The sequence below is a fragment of the Ovis canadensis genome, chromosome 7 (assembly GCF_042477335.2).
Source record: "Ovis canadensis isolate MfBH-ARS-UI-01 breed Bighorn chromosome 7, ARS-UI_OviCan_v2, whole genome shotgun sequence".
NCBI lineage: Eukaryota > Metazoa > Chordata > Mammalia > Artiodactyla > Bovidae > Ovis > Ovis canadensis.
In genome coordinates this window covers 107,514,318-107,528,984 of record NC_091251.1, presented here as the reverse complement: position 1 = coordinate 107,528,984, position 14,667 = coordinate 107,514,318, and the positions used below count along the sequence as shown (strand labels likewise).

At 50.0% G+C, this 14,667-nt stretch overlaps 1 protein-coding gene across 1 annotated transcript in view; it reads right to left on the bottom strand.

Annotated features, from left to right (window-relative positions):
- Positions 1-14,281, bottom strand: part of FLRT2 (fibronectin leucine rich transmembrane protein 2) — a 106,871-nt gene extending 92,590 nt beyond the window's left edge. Inside the window, exon 1 of the mRNA XM_069595232.1 lies at positions 13,810-14,281. The gene's annotated coding sequence lies outside the window, so the exon portion shown is untranslated. The remainder of the gene's footprint in view (positions 1-13,809) is intronic.
- Between the last annotated feature and the right edge of the window lie 386 nt (positions 14,282-14,667).

The following is a 14,667-nucleotide window of genomic DNA, read 5'->3' as shown; positions in this document are numbered from 1 at the left end:
CACAGTGGGACAAACAAAACACTCTAGAAGCACAGAGAAGGCGATGACTAATTTTGACAGGGAGGGAGTGTGTCATTCTTGTGGGTCTTAAAGGAAAAGAGTTTGCCAGGTGGTGAATGAGCAGGTAATATGCTATGTAAAAGATAAACAGCACGAGCGAGGCTGTGTATCAAGAGGCCTGGCCTTATCACCTTTGGAGCATCAGTGCTGAGGATGGGTGCTGGGGATGAGGCCTGAGAGATCGTCTGAGACCCAGACTGTCATGGACCTCATGTCATGATAACAAGCTTGGATAAGCCTTATCCAGAGGCACAGGAAATCCAGGCCACAGGTGACTAGTAAGTCTGAGCAAGCTCTGGGAGCTAGTGAAGGACAAAGAAGCCTGGCGTGCTACAGTCCACGGGGTTGCAAAGAGTCAGACATGACTGTGCGACTGAACATCAACCGCAGCAATATGATGTGATTTGCTTTTTGAGGGCACTAATTCTGAGGACACCAACAGTGGTAGATAGATGGTGGAGACACCACACAGGAGACTGTGGCTTCCAAGAAGGAAGCCAGCCGCCCTGATGTCTGGTCACTGCGAAGTTTCCCCTGGAAGAGCTAGGTTAAATGGAGAGACATTTCCTAGGTGGCAGAATATACAGAAAAAAATACTTTCAGAAATTCACAAGTGACTCTAGCCAGACAACTATAAAACCACTGAGCCTCTGGCTTGGGAAAAATTCTAAAGATGATCAGTTAGTGATCTTCAGTACCAGGAGCATCCACATTCCCAGGCTTCATCACGGACAGAGGACACTGACATCTCCAGGTCTCAGGTTGAAGACCTGCATTTTTAACCATCTCCTTTAGTTCACTCAGATGGCTGAGTCAAGTTTGGGAAGGGAGAACTCTAGGTCAGGTTCATTGGATTTCCTGGTGAGAAAGGACAAGGTCTTCTCTGAAAGAGTATCCCAAATGCTCGGCACAAAACTTAGCATGGTGCCTTGTCATATGGTTAAAAAAAAAAAAAAAATCAACCTTTGTCAAATCCCCAGATACAGGCTTGTGACTTGAATGGATGTCTGCTTTGCATTCCTTCGGGACTCAGAGATTATGAGAACTGAGCTTTGAATTCCATTGCTCTCAGCACTATTGGACTTGTTCCTTACCTATTTGGTTAAGAAAAAAAAAATATTTTAAACCATTTCCCAAAGAATTTTAATCTCTCTAATACGTTCTAAAGTAGCAAAACAGGGTCTTATTGTTTTATGTTGGGTGGAATGTTGGTTCAGAAGCTACTTACTAAGACGTGAAGAGCTTGCCAAGTACAGTCCTGGTTCTCTCTGCTCTGATATGATTGATTATATGTATACATATTACATATATAGGATGTGATTTTAATAGGAAAAGCTTCTGCGTTTCCAAACTTGGAAGTTAGGGGTTCCTAACATCTTAAATATATAACCTTCATACATTAATTTACAGATTCAGAGTGTCAAAGAAAAAAAAAAAAGAACCAAGTCTCCATTGTTCAGTAGAATGCAGAAATTATACTATACATACATGTGATCATAATGATAAACGCAAAATAACCCCAGCAGTGTGTATTTTGACCAGTACTTCTGAGCGCTCTTAGGAGGGTCCAACACAGGCACGGTAAGAAGCTCCTTTACTTAAATTAACTGAAAATGGCTTTCTGAAAGAAATATTTCCATCCAGAAGTGCTAACCCAGGAGCCTCATTCCAATTTGAACATCCATCATTATACAAGCAAGGCATAATCATTCTATAAGCACAGAATAAGCATGATATGAACAGAGCAGTGATTTACGTGTTAATATTCTGCAATAAAATATTTTCTTGACTCTGCCAAGAGTCATGTGTGAGATGAGTTGTGGGAAGCCAGTGCTTAAAATGCTTTCTGATAAAAATCTTCGTAGACCAGCAGAGATATCATAGCCATGGTTCACTGTGTTCAGGGTCACAGTCTAGACGTGGGACTTGTTGCAAGCTGCAGGTAAGGTCCCCATGGAAAGGGGCATGGAGGTGAGTCAGGGTTGGCGTGCCAAAGGTGATGCTTTCAATAACCAAAAAACCTGTAAGTTAGGCAGGACCCCGCTGATGTCACCTTCCAGTTCCCCAAACTGGGACAAGCCTCTTTCTTTTTTTTGTCTCTGTTCCTTCTCTTTGGACCTTCTCACACCGTCAGTCCACACTGCACCCTGCTAGCTATGAGCTCACTCTGCCATTGAGTGGAAGGCCCTTTCCTCTGCCATCCCTTTCAAGCCCTGTTACCTGAACAGACCACACAATTTTCTTTTGCAGAAGAAGCTGTAACCTGTTAGTGAACAAGTTCAAGAGGTCACAAGGCTTCTTTGGGACTCCAGGGAAATGCAAAGGCATTTGTAGAGGGGGAAAATAACATAATGGAATCATTATCATTTCAGAGAGAAGGATCTGCAGTCAGCATTTATTAAGCCTCTACTGTGTGCCAGACAGGTAGACGTTTTACATAATTATCTCAATCCTCAGAAGAACAGCTCTGGGAATAGAAAGAATTTCCTTCTATTTTTTGACTTGAAGAGGTGAAGACTAAAAAGCATATTTTAAAATGTGCCCCCAAAGTGAATGTGCTAAGTCACTCAGTCACGTCTGACTCTTTGTGACTCCATAGACTGTAGCCCGCCAGACTCCTCGGTCCGTGGGATTCTCCAGGCAAGAATACTGGAGTGGATTGCCAGTCCCTTCTCCAGTGGATCTTCCAGACCCAGGGATCAAACCCCGGTCTCCCCCGTTGCAGGCAGACTCTTCACCATCTGAGCCACCAGGGAAGCCCCAAAATATGGTTTGCAAAATTCACACGGGACAGAGCCAGCATTAGAACCCGAGACTCTTTCCAAAAGTAAAACTCTTTTCATTAATATTCTGGGTTCCTGGCACTGTTTTCAATCCTGTGTGAACCTGCCGTGCCGTTAGCTTTTATGTCTTCCTCTGTCCTGGCTGGCCTGGGTAGCCTCAGGAGGGATCCTGCATTATCTACACTGACCTCTCTAGTCTTACTCCACGCCTGGTCCATGCTAAGTGGTAAAAACCATCTCCTGGATGTATGGAAAAGCTTTCCTCATCATTGGATGTAAACCTTCTGCCTCTACCTCCTCCATGAGTACCAGCCCATTCACGCAAAGGTATAGCCCCTCATTGCAGTGTGTGTTTCTATCTATGTAGAGCTTCCCTGGGCTCCCCTGGGGGCTCAGTGGTAAGGAACCCACCTGCAAATGCAGGAGACATGTGTTCAATCCTATGTCGGGAAGATGCCCTGGAGGAGGAAATGGCAACCCTCTCTAGTATTCTCGCCTGGAGAATCCCATGGACAGAGGAGCCTGGTGGGCTGCAGTCCATGGAGAAGCAGAGTCAGTCACAACTTATTGACTGAAAATGCTCTTCACAAGCCTTATTGTGCAAAACCAAAGTCTGAAAAAGGCATCATCTATTCCAGTAAGGACTGTGTTTTCGCTAAAGGTTAACTTGGATGGCTAATGTATAAAGCCAGACAAAAAGAAACAACCTTACTTCAGGGAATGTTGATTTTTTTTTCCCTCCAAAAGATCCCCAGTGGAATCCATTTGTAATAAATTCAGTTTCCAACAACAAGCCAAGCTGTCAGGGAAGGAAAGTTTGGCCCTTGCGCCCAACTCGCCCTGATCAGAATAGAGCAAACTCACCCAAGGAAATGATGCACCATTAAACGAAGGGATGGAGTGATGGAGAGGAACACTAGGCACTTTGTTGGTGAGTGAAATCTCAGAGAACTCACAAAAAGCAAAAGCTCCTGGAGGGCAGGGCACTCTGACCTGGCTGTGTGCGTGCACACTCAGTCATTAAATCGTGTCCAACTCCTTGCCATCCCTTGGACTGTAGCCCGTGAGGCTCCTGTGTACTTGGGATTCTCCAGGCCAGAATACCAGAGTGGGTTGCCATTTCCTACTCCAGGGGATCTTCCTGACTCAGGAATAGAACTGGTGTCTCCTGCATCTCCTGCACTGGCAGGCAGATTCTTTACCATTGAGCCACCTAGGAAGCCCTCTGCCTTGGTTACCTTTCTATTTACATAAAACCTAGAACTATCCTAGCAGCTGACAGTCCTGCAGTGATAAATGTTATCAATTTGACTAATGCCTCTTCATGGGAATATAACACTGAATTATTAGTAAGGTATTTTCACACCCATTAATCTTATTTGACCCCACAACAACCCTGTTGAACTCTGCAGAGAGGAAATTAAGTCTCCAGAAGATGAAGTAATTTGTCCAAGGTCATCACTGTAGAAAGGAGTGTGCTGACATGAGAACACAGATTTTCTTTCTATTAATACATCTCTTCTTTCTTCCAAAACAACCTCCCTATTTCTCATTCCCCATCACAGTACAAGTCCCAAAACACAAAGCTGACATCATAAAATTACCCCTGGGCTAATAGGCAAACATATATCTAGCATGATGGCGGAGAGACAGTGAAAGGCTCTTTTTACATCTAAATATTTACACGATTGCAAGATTTTTTTTAACAGTTTTAATTTTTTTCTTTTTTAAATCCACCTCTGATCATTTTGGTTGAGTTTGTAGAGAAGGAAGTTTCTGAACTGAATCAGAGAGTTCAACATCTAGGTAATTAAACGTAATATTCATGATTCTGCACAAAGTCAAATGGTTTAAGGGAGGAGTCTGTGCAACCTTAGCCTTCAACTTCCTTCTGGCTCCTGTTACCCAATGAGAAGCCAGGTGGGTGGGGCTTTCTGGGACCAACTCACAGAAGAGGAAGTTGTGGAGAAGACATGAAATCCTCTATATGAGCACATAACAGAAGAGGGGGAGAAATGATTGGGAAGAATGTGTTTTAAAATCAGTGCCATAAACACTGCTTTGACTCCACTTAGAAGAGGTACCTAGAATATTCAAATCCATAGTGTCAGAAAGTACATTAGTAAGTGACAGGGGCCTGGGGGGGTGGGGGTGGGGGTGGGGGTGGGGGTGGGGGGTGGGGGTGGGGGTGGGGGTGGGGGTGGGGGTGGGGGGTGGGGGTGGGGGTGGGGGGTGGGGGTGGGGGGTGGGGGTGGGGGTGGAGTTAGTGTTGAATGGCCACAGAGATTCCGGTTAGGAGAGTGAAAACTCGCAGAGATGGATGATGTTGAGGGCTGCACAGCAGGGAGGCCGCACCCAGCGCCACTGAACTGTACAGTGAAGTGTGGCTAAAGCAGCAGGCTTCATATCACGTGACGTCCACCACCATACAAAGCATTTAACAAAGAAAGAATAAAATCGATATCATGCTTCAGGGTCTAAACAGAGTTTTCTGGAACTTCCACCCCCTCACCTTCACCATCTCTTAACCTAATGCCCGTGAGGAATATTAAAAGCCCTCGAGTCCAAGCTCTGGAGTCAAGTGGAAGGGAGAACTCTCGCACAGGCTATCCTGACACTGGACTGTAATGAAAGTGACGCGCGCGGGCAGCTGGGGCCGAGAGTGACACCAGCGTGTGGGCCTATTTTGGGACGGATATGAGTCTAATGTTTTCCATTCAGCCGTATGACCTCTGTATTGGTGAACCAGTTTTAGGAGCCGCTGTTCTGCCGCTCCCGTGGAAGGAGGTGTCGGTGTCCTGAGACCCAATGGCCCTGGTGAACCTGGAGACCTGGTATTTTTCGGTGGGTTTAAATCGGAAAGCCCTCGGGTCCTTAGAAGGTTCAGTTGGAAGATCCTTTTATCTGTTTCTTGAAAGCTCTAATAAAGAGAACTGAAATACAGCACGTGACCTGTGAATTGAGCAGAAACAGAGGAACTTTTGCCAAGGTTCTCGCTCATTCCCTTAAAACCAACCTGGGAAGAAAGTGAGAAAAACTGCCTAGTTCTAATGAGCGCTGAACAGATAAGAGCATCCCAGATTGATTTTGAAAATGCCTCAAAAAAAAAAAAAAAAAAGGTTTTCAACCACTGAACTGCTGGAAAAACATGTGCCCTTATTGAGTATCTGCGGAATAATTGACAGGTATTTGAGAAACCTAGCTGTGGCCGTTTGACCTCCCAAATTATACAGGAATATTTTCGGTGACCTTCCCTTATGACAGGTCCATGAAAATGACACAGCTTTGTTCAGATGACACATGGCGTTACACTCTTCTGCGGGAACACCCCCCACCCCCATTAAATTAAGTTAGAGGTGGTATTTGAAAGATAAATAAATATCGGAGTTCCAACTCACTGCAAATGGTACAGCAGGCCAGTAAGTGGGGAGCCTGCAAGAGAAGGACTTCTTTTAGAAAGATGTTTTACAGGACTTTTTCTGCATCATTAACTCCTCTGGAATCCTGAATATAACATGAAGAATTTCCCAAAAAAGTAGCTACTGTTTAATTTTGAATCACTTCAAAGAGCCACAGTAGAAAGAATCAAAGTAAACCAAAAAGACCAGTAGATGTGAAATTCGCCAAGGGGAAAGAAAAAAAAAAAAAATCAAGAAGGTTCTAACAGATTTGACCATGTACTGAAAATACCACTGATTATTTTACTAATACAGTGTTTTACTGTTCCGTGCGACTGAAATAAGTCTCTGTATTCATCAGAACACAGGATATTTTTATTACAATATTTGTGTCAGAATCTTTTAAAAAGAAACATATTTCAAACCTTGAAAAGAATCTCTGTCTTAAAATGGCCCTTGATGTGTACCTGTGTATGTTTTACTAAAAACAGATATTTAAATGGAAGTCATGTTGATGAAAGGAGTAAAAAGATACTGATAACCTTACTCTGATCCCCAACATGCAGTTTTGAAAAAAGAAAAGAATGTAACTTTAAAAAAAGCAAGGCAATTTGGAGGGTGGGGAAAAGTAATAAAGTTGGGATATTATAACGGTTGTCTAACTTTAAAAATAATAATGATAATAATAATTGGTCTTTAAAAATGTCTTCGGTATAAAATCTGCCCAGGGGAAAAGAAAGAAAGCCTCCTAAAAATTCTATATTCCCAAATACCAAGAGATCAAAAACCATCTGGAAAATGTCAGATAATGGTATCCACCCACCTAAGAAAGTCAGTAAACTTTGTCTTCAATTACTGTTTAGGATAATCAGCTCAAATGGAAATTTTGATTCGAAAATGCTCAGAAGACAAAGCTGGATTAGGAACGAGATTTTAAAAGTCTCCTTGAAAGACCATCTGTTTACAGACACCCTTCTCACACCCCACCTCGCCCTTGATTTGGACCATAAGTTCACAGCAGAAGCACCGCTGAATTTAAAGACATACACGCACCGCTACTATGAAGTCTAGTTCCCACATATATGTTCTGAGCTTGTCTCAAGTTTCCCTTGTTATGTAAGCACTCTGGGGCAATAAAGCTTCACTTACATCCAGCAGTTTGTGAGTCTCTAAACATTAGTCTACCTAACTGTACAGTGCTTTTATTGGCAATAGACAGCACTGGTGTTTTATTTACGTTGATCACATTGTCGATGCTATATGGAATAACCATTTAGTAGCCTATTAGCCTGTAACATTTTTATTACTGTTGTTAAATATCATTACCCATACTGAACTGTGCAACAGAAAAATCAAGTCGGAAAATCTAAATACTCAGAACTACAGAGCTGTTGCTCACCACCCCCCAACCCTGCCCCAACACACCCATGTAATCTGTAGATTCTGATGAGAAGAAAGAAAAACAATGAGTTTTCACTTCTCACAGATAGAGGTCACTAATGGCCTGGATTTGAATCGCTGTGGCAGAAACCACAAAGTTATTAAAGTAATCTAGTGAAAAATGAACTTGAATAGAAATTAAAGATACCGAAAGACGGTTATCCAGAAAGGTCTGACCTGAATGGAAATGAAATCACATCACCTTGACCTTTGTTGCATCTTCTAAGCAGAGCAAAACCAAAAGAGAGCTGCCAGGCACCCTTGCTGTTTTCTTAACTTCAGACACTGGGGACCGCGGAAGTGGCAATTCTTCCTTGCAGAGCATAAAGCTGAAGAGTCAGGAAGAGGAATGTTCACACCAGGTCTCTACAGAATAAGGCTTCTGCACTTCTACATGCTTAAGCCTTTCTTGAAACCAAGCTTCAGACTTGGAAGATAGAAAGTTGCTTTCGGGAGATGTGGCTAAATCCTAAATCAAACTCTCCAGCAGGCCAGAATATAAATGTAATGGTATCAGAGGAGGTTCAAATTAGATCCAGGCGGTCAAAGGCAAACCCGGATAAGATCACAGTGTCTGAAACCTGGCATACAGGAACAGCCATGCCTGTTTGGGGGAACCTGAGGCAGCGCAGCAGGATATCATTTGGAAATCTACTTTCTGGCGTTAAAAGCTTCCCCAGGAATTTCTAAAACTGCAATGAGGCTACTGAAGTGTTAAGAAACAGGCATCTTAAAAAAAGAAAAAACAAAAAAATAACATTCCTTCCATGCTAGGTTTGTAATAGGCCTGGTACAGTACAGATAGCTCAATTCTTTTTCCAATTTCTTGTACCTACTGCCATGAGACATGGAGTGATGTTTGAAAATGCATTTTCCAACCTCCTCCAGTAACAGACCCTTGCAATTCAACATGACAGTATGGTGTTGCACGGTCATCCATGTGATTATTAATAATCCATAAATGGTTTAACCCTTTCTGCACTTCTGATGCAGGGGTTCTGATGAGGGGAGGCAGAAAAGTTGGACTGGGGGACTAGTGACATGATAGGCGAATAAGCAACTTTTCATATCATGCCCTGAAGACTCTTTAGTCAAAGACTGATTCTCATCTAATATGGTGGCCTGTCAATCTTATGTATCTGGCATGTTGCTCAGTGATTTAAAAAAAAAAAAAAGCCCAGGGCTAACACCTCAGATACTAACCTAAAATTGTACATTTCATACTGATTCATACTGCAAGGACCAAATACATCCCCAGACACATGCCAACCTGCATTCTATCTACCTTAAAATGTTTGGGGGTGGGGGTCATCTTTTAGCTGGAGATGTAATAAGGTCACAGAGCTGAAGTCCATAGATAATATCGGCGGGAGAAGGAAGGTCGCCATCATATTAGCTTTTGGCTGGGAGAAGTTAGGCATAATAAATTTAGCAAGAAGCCTGTGAGCCAGTGGACATGCCCCCAAAGCTCCCTGACCCTGGGTGATTAAAGAGTCTCCCAGCTGAGTGGGGAGCAAGGGCTCCCATTTAGAAGAGGCTTTGCATACCAAATGCAGCATGTAAAGAAATCTAATCAGCACCTTGCACTCCTGCGCGAGCATTTACACGGATTTGTGCCTTGTACTTGATTAGCTTACTGGAAGCTTTACAAGAGATTCCCTCCACTAAAATTAATCAAGAGCTCTCAGAGACTGATTTCCATTTACAAGAGAAGGCAGGAGGAGTTTTCCAGGTGAATAAATAAGGATCATAAGAAAGATGATGGAGCAACAAACGCCGAGATGCTTGGAAACTGGAAACTCGACTAGGGGGAAAGGGGCGTCGGGGAGTTGGGGCTGGACCCTTTTTGCTCTCAGGGTGAGACGCAGGAGCTATTTGACCGGCATAAGAGAGGTTGCTGCTCAGGAAACGTGAATCCGCTCCCCGCGGCTTGGAGCATACACGCGACCACTCACTACCCCCCACGCCACTGTGCATCAGGCCACCGAGGAAAACCGGCCTCTCCGCAACGCCACTCGCCCTCCACACACACTCACACACCCGGGCAGACGATCACTGCACATCCATACCAACAATGGCTAACATGGTTCCTCTGACCCTTCTGCAATCAAAATGAGACTTCCAAAGTTCCTATTTTATGACGCCAGAAGGTGAATGGAAGGAGGGAGGCAGGGCTCTGGGAATGCGAAAGAGTGAAAAATACATGCTCCCTTTGCTTCCGTCTTGTCGCACCTCGCCCCCTCCCTGCCAAGTAGCTTTCTGGCATCAGCTCAACCCGGCAGGCGAATGAGGATGGGCTCGTATCGTTTTTAAAAGATACTAAATCGGGGTGAGAGAGTAGGAGGGTGAGGACGGGACTGAGTGAAATCTACGCAGCATTTCCCTGGACTGGAGAAGCCGTTGAAGAAAGATTGTAAATGTCCCCCGGGCTCCAAAATGAGGCACCAGCTGGGGCCGAGGGCTCCCACCCGTCCTCGGGGGAGGCTAGCCTCCCAGCCCAGCTGCCCACCCGGCGCGAAGAAGCGCCGGAGATCTCGCCCACGTTCCAGGAGACCTCCCCGCGCTGGGTGCCCACTCCCGGGGATCTAGAACTTCGCCTGGGTCTGACTTTCCGCCGGATCCGGCGAGCGTCAGGGGAGGGAGCGGGATCCCGCGGACCCGCCGGGAAGGAGAGGGTCGGGGGTGCGCGTTACCTGCGAAGGTTTTGGAGGTCTCCTGGCGGCCCCGGTAGGAATCCCGCTCGGCGCCGCGTCCTTCCCCAGATCCAAACTTTTGCTCCGTCCTCCAGGTGGCGGCGGCGGCGGCGGCGACGGCGGCGCCTGCCGGAGCCCGGCCCTGTCGCCCGCAGCGTCGGGGCGCGGGGGTGCGGAGGCCGGAGCCTCGGAGCGACGTGCGCCTCCCCGCAGCCGGCGGGCGCTCGGGCGCCCGGCTCGCCTGGCTCGCTCTCGCCTTCCTCCCCTACGGAGCCGCGGCATCGTCTCCCCGCGGCCGCCTCCGCCACCTCCGCCTCCGGGGCTCGGGCATGCCACTCTCCTCCCGGCTCCGGCCGCCGCGGCCCCCGCCTCTTCTGCCCGCCTGCAGCCTCCCGCTCTCCGCCCCCGCCGAGCCCACGCGCCCCGCAAGCAGGCGGGGGAGCGGGGGACCGCGGCGGAGAGCGGCTCCGAAGCGCCCGCGGCTCCTTGGAGACGGAGGAGCCCGGGGGAGGGCGGCCGGAGAGCCGGGCGGGCGGGCGGGTGCGCCTCCGACGCCGGGGAGCCGATCGCGCAGAGCAGGGCGCGGGGCGCAGCGCGGAGCGCGGGGCGCTGAGTCCGGCGGCGGCTCCGACCCGACTGCCGCCTGGGCGCAGCCCGGCCGGGCTAATGTAGGCGCCGCGGCGCCCACCCCCAGCCCTCCGGACACCCCCAGGAGGTGTTTACTGGAAGGAATTCGCGGGGTCGCCTCCGCCGCTGCCGCGCTCCTCCTCTGCCTCGGTCCCCGGCGCTCTGGCGCGCTCCCCTCCTCGAGTCCTCTTTCTCTCCCTCCCTCTCACCCCCCCGCCCACCCTCTCGGAGTCCCTCCCACATTTCTGGTTTAAAGAATGCTCGGGAGGCGCGGCTGCAACCCCAAGCTTTCCAAGAGGCAAAGTCAGCCGCGGCCGTTAACCCTGTCCTCCCTGGAGCGCGTGGCACGGCGAGCTCAGGGGCCAACCCCACGGGTGCCGCCCGGACGGCGCCCGCCCTCCCGGTTCCCTCTCTCCCCTGCACCCTCCCACCCCATCTCTGAAGGATGTGGCCACCGTCGGAACGGCCGAAACTTGATTTCCCTCCTTGCTCGCCCGGCGTGGTCCTTCTAAACCAGCTGATCTAGGATTTAGACGCTGAGGAATGATCGAAACGGGAGATTAGAGGGTAAAAAATACAACATCTTTCAACCAAGATGGCGTAATTTCAAATGCAGGCAACCTTGGTGAGTTGCCCCCTACGCCACCCCTAGTTCCCTGATCCCTGATCTTCTTAAATAATTCAACCGGGAAATAATCCAAAGTTTAATTAATTCAAACACCCCAATTTTCTCCTTGCACCCTGGCCGCTTGAACGAGCTCGTCGTCCCCACAGATGACAAGCAACGACCACTTTCAGACGCATCGTTTAGGGAACAGGTTTGACAGCGGAAAAAAAAAAAAAGCTTGATTTGCATACAGACTCAGTTTCCACTCGGCGATCTCTTTGCAAAGGTTAAAGAGGAATGTAAGAAAACCAGGTCCACGTCTCTCTTGGAAAAGAGGGGGCGGGGGGCGGGGGAAGCTGCTTCTCTTCTCTCACTTCATTAAGGTTCCTCCTGCCTCCAGTAAGTTGCTGTCATGTTTTAACAAGTCTAGAGAGAGACTCAAGCTGAACAGAAGAGGGAGAACGAGTTCGCGCCAAGCGCGGGGCCGCGCCGAGACGCGCCGTCGGTGGGGCCGGGCGGGAAGCAGCCCCCGAGCTAGAAGGCGGCTCGGGAACAGCTCCCGAGGGACCCTCTCGGCTATCGCGGCAGAAGAGTTAGGCAGGGGCGGTGACCACCGGCAACCCGGGTTTGATGTACCCGTCCTCGGTTCGGAGTCTGAGTCACTTGGCACCACTCTCCTAATTGTTTTTATTTCCTTCGCATCCCTGTTGTGTCTACCGCCTTCACGTTTCGTGAGCGCCTCCATCGAGTTAAGCAGGCTTGGAGGAAGGCCCAATGTGCCTCTCAAGCAGAAGCCGCGCCGAGATCCACCCAGACGCATGCTCGAGACGCACGTTGGCACACGCGCTGACACACTCACGCACACACGACCCCAGGTCGTGCCCGCGGGCCGCTGCTCCCGCGTTGCCTTCTGAGAAGGTGGCCCCGTAAAATGCGTTTGCCTTACAGATGACAAAGCCGCTCTCCTCCCCCAAACTCAGTGTGTGATTCATACACATCCCGGGTTGGGGGTTGGCTGGGGGAATTAAGTGGACGACGGCTGACAGTGAGTGCCATCTTGCTGGGAGGTGCCAGCATCAGAGCCCCAGAGACCACAGCAGCGGTGGCCTCCTCCTCCACCCCCCGCCGCCGCCGGCCGGAGCCCCAGGCGCTCCAGGAGTTTACTGGACATCAAGTGTGGGTTCAGCCCGCCCCAGGCACCCTCTCCGGATACTTCCTTTCCCTGGTTATTGTCCCGACCTCAACCGGCAACCTTGATCTTGGGCCTGATTACAAATGAGAAGTGATCGCGCCGGCGCTGAAAGAGCGGGGACAAGCCCGAGACCGGTCGGCGTGGCGGAGGAGGCATCTTTCCAGGCTGGGGCGCGGTGGCGGCTGGCGAGGCTCCACTCGCGAGCTCCTCGCTGTCCGATTCGCCTCTCAACCCAGCGCTGGGAGGCGTTAACTGCTCCCCTCCCCGCGCTCCGCGCACCCGGAGTCGGGAACGCAATCCCAGTTTAGCTCGGTGGGCTACTCCCGCCTTCGCCGTCCCCACTGGCGCGCCTAGAAGACGCGCTGGAGGGAACTCAGTGCCAGACCGATGAAGTCCGCACGGCTGGAGAAAGACTTGGTTAGGTGTTGGGGCCGGGGGGGGGGGGGGGGGGGGCGGGGGAGTAACTTGTGGCCCAACGAACCAGCACCCTCCGCATCTTGTTAGCCACTCATGGATCCCCGGTTGCGGGCAGGGGGCAAGCTGGTGGTTGTAGCTGCAACCGCTTGATGATAACGCTGGTGACAGTACCAGCAGATGGAGCGTGTGCAGGGTGGGGGCCTAGGGGAGCGTTGCTCTCTCAGAAGTTAGCGTTCATCCTGGGGAAATGAGAGGTTGGATTCAGGCAAGCTTAGTGGATCTAGAAACCCCAATTTAGGATCGATGCTCCGGGGGGACTAGCTCACTTGCGTCTTGACCCAGAGCTCAGTTAGAAAACTCCTTAGAGGAGGGAGGTTCGACCTGCAGCTAGATTTCTCTTCTCTGAAATCGGGGGAGAGTTAAGCAGTCTGTTCTTTCGGTGGATGAAAGATAAAGCTTAAAGCATGCTACCCCAAAGATCACCCCCAGCGGATTAAATAATAATAATTACAACCCCCCTTAAGAGACCGTGGTGTTGGCAGAGCGGCAGGTCGGTTCTGGCAAAGTCCACCTGGCACCTCAGCCCCTTTACCTGGCGGCCGCAGCTCCTCGCACTGCGCTCATCCGAATCCGACAGGGTCAGGGAGGTGGGAAGGGAAGGAGCTGGCTCCACAGCAGCGGGGCTCCCGGGGCATGGTATTATTTTAGGGGTCGCCGCCAAGGTCCCTCCTGCCCATCGTTGAGAACTGCCAACCCGATCCCTGGGCTGGCGGACGCGGCGGTGGGCGCGGAGCTGGCGCGTCTCGGCTCCTGGACGCGCGGGACCGCAGGCCAGAGACCCCCCCGGGGCGGGGACCGCCCGGCCGCTGGAATGCTCTCCAAGCCCCCTGGTTCCTTCGCGGTGAGACTGGAAGATATCACCCTCGCAAGCGACCGCGAAGGGTTTCGAACGTACAACTAACTCGCAGGTACCCGGCCTGGACTGAGAGCCGCCTTCCCTCTCCGCCGCCTGTCCCTCCTCCCGGGGAGGGAGCTAACTTAACCCTGTGCGCGCCCTGCTCTCCTCCCTGGAGAAGCTGTGATCCACGAGGAAACCGCAGGCGGCGGCTGCCGGGCAGCGAGCTTTGTTCACGTGCGTTTCCAGTGGGTGTGTTCCTGTCTGGGGGCACTCGCGTGGCAGGACGCCAGTGGCAGGCTTCCAGAGCCCGTCTCCGGCATGGGAAGGAGCCCTAGCGTTTCATCCGGACCAGACCCAGCCCTCCCTCGGAATTTTTTTTTTTTTTTTTTTTTGCCAACAGTTACTAGATTTATTGGAGTTGCCAGCGAAGTTGGGTTTTATTCCTTTTTTTTTTCCCCTGCCCCCTCCCCTCTCCTACTCGGGACCCCAGGATTATTTCCTTTCCTAGACCGTGCTTTGAAGTTGTGGAACTCTCTGCTCCTTCTGACTCCG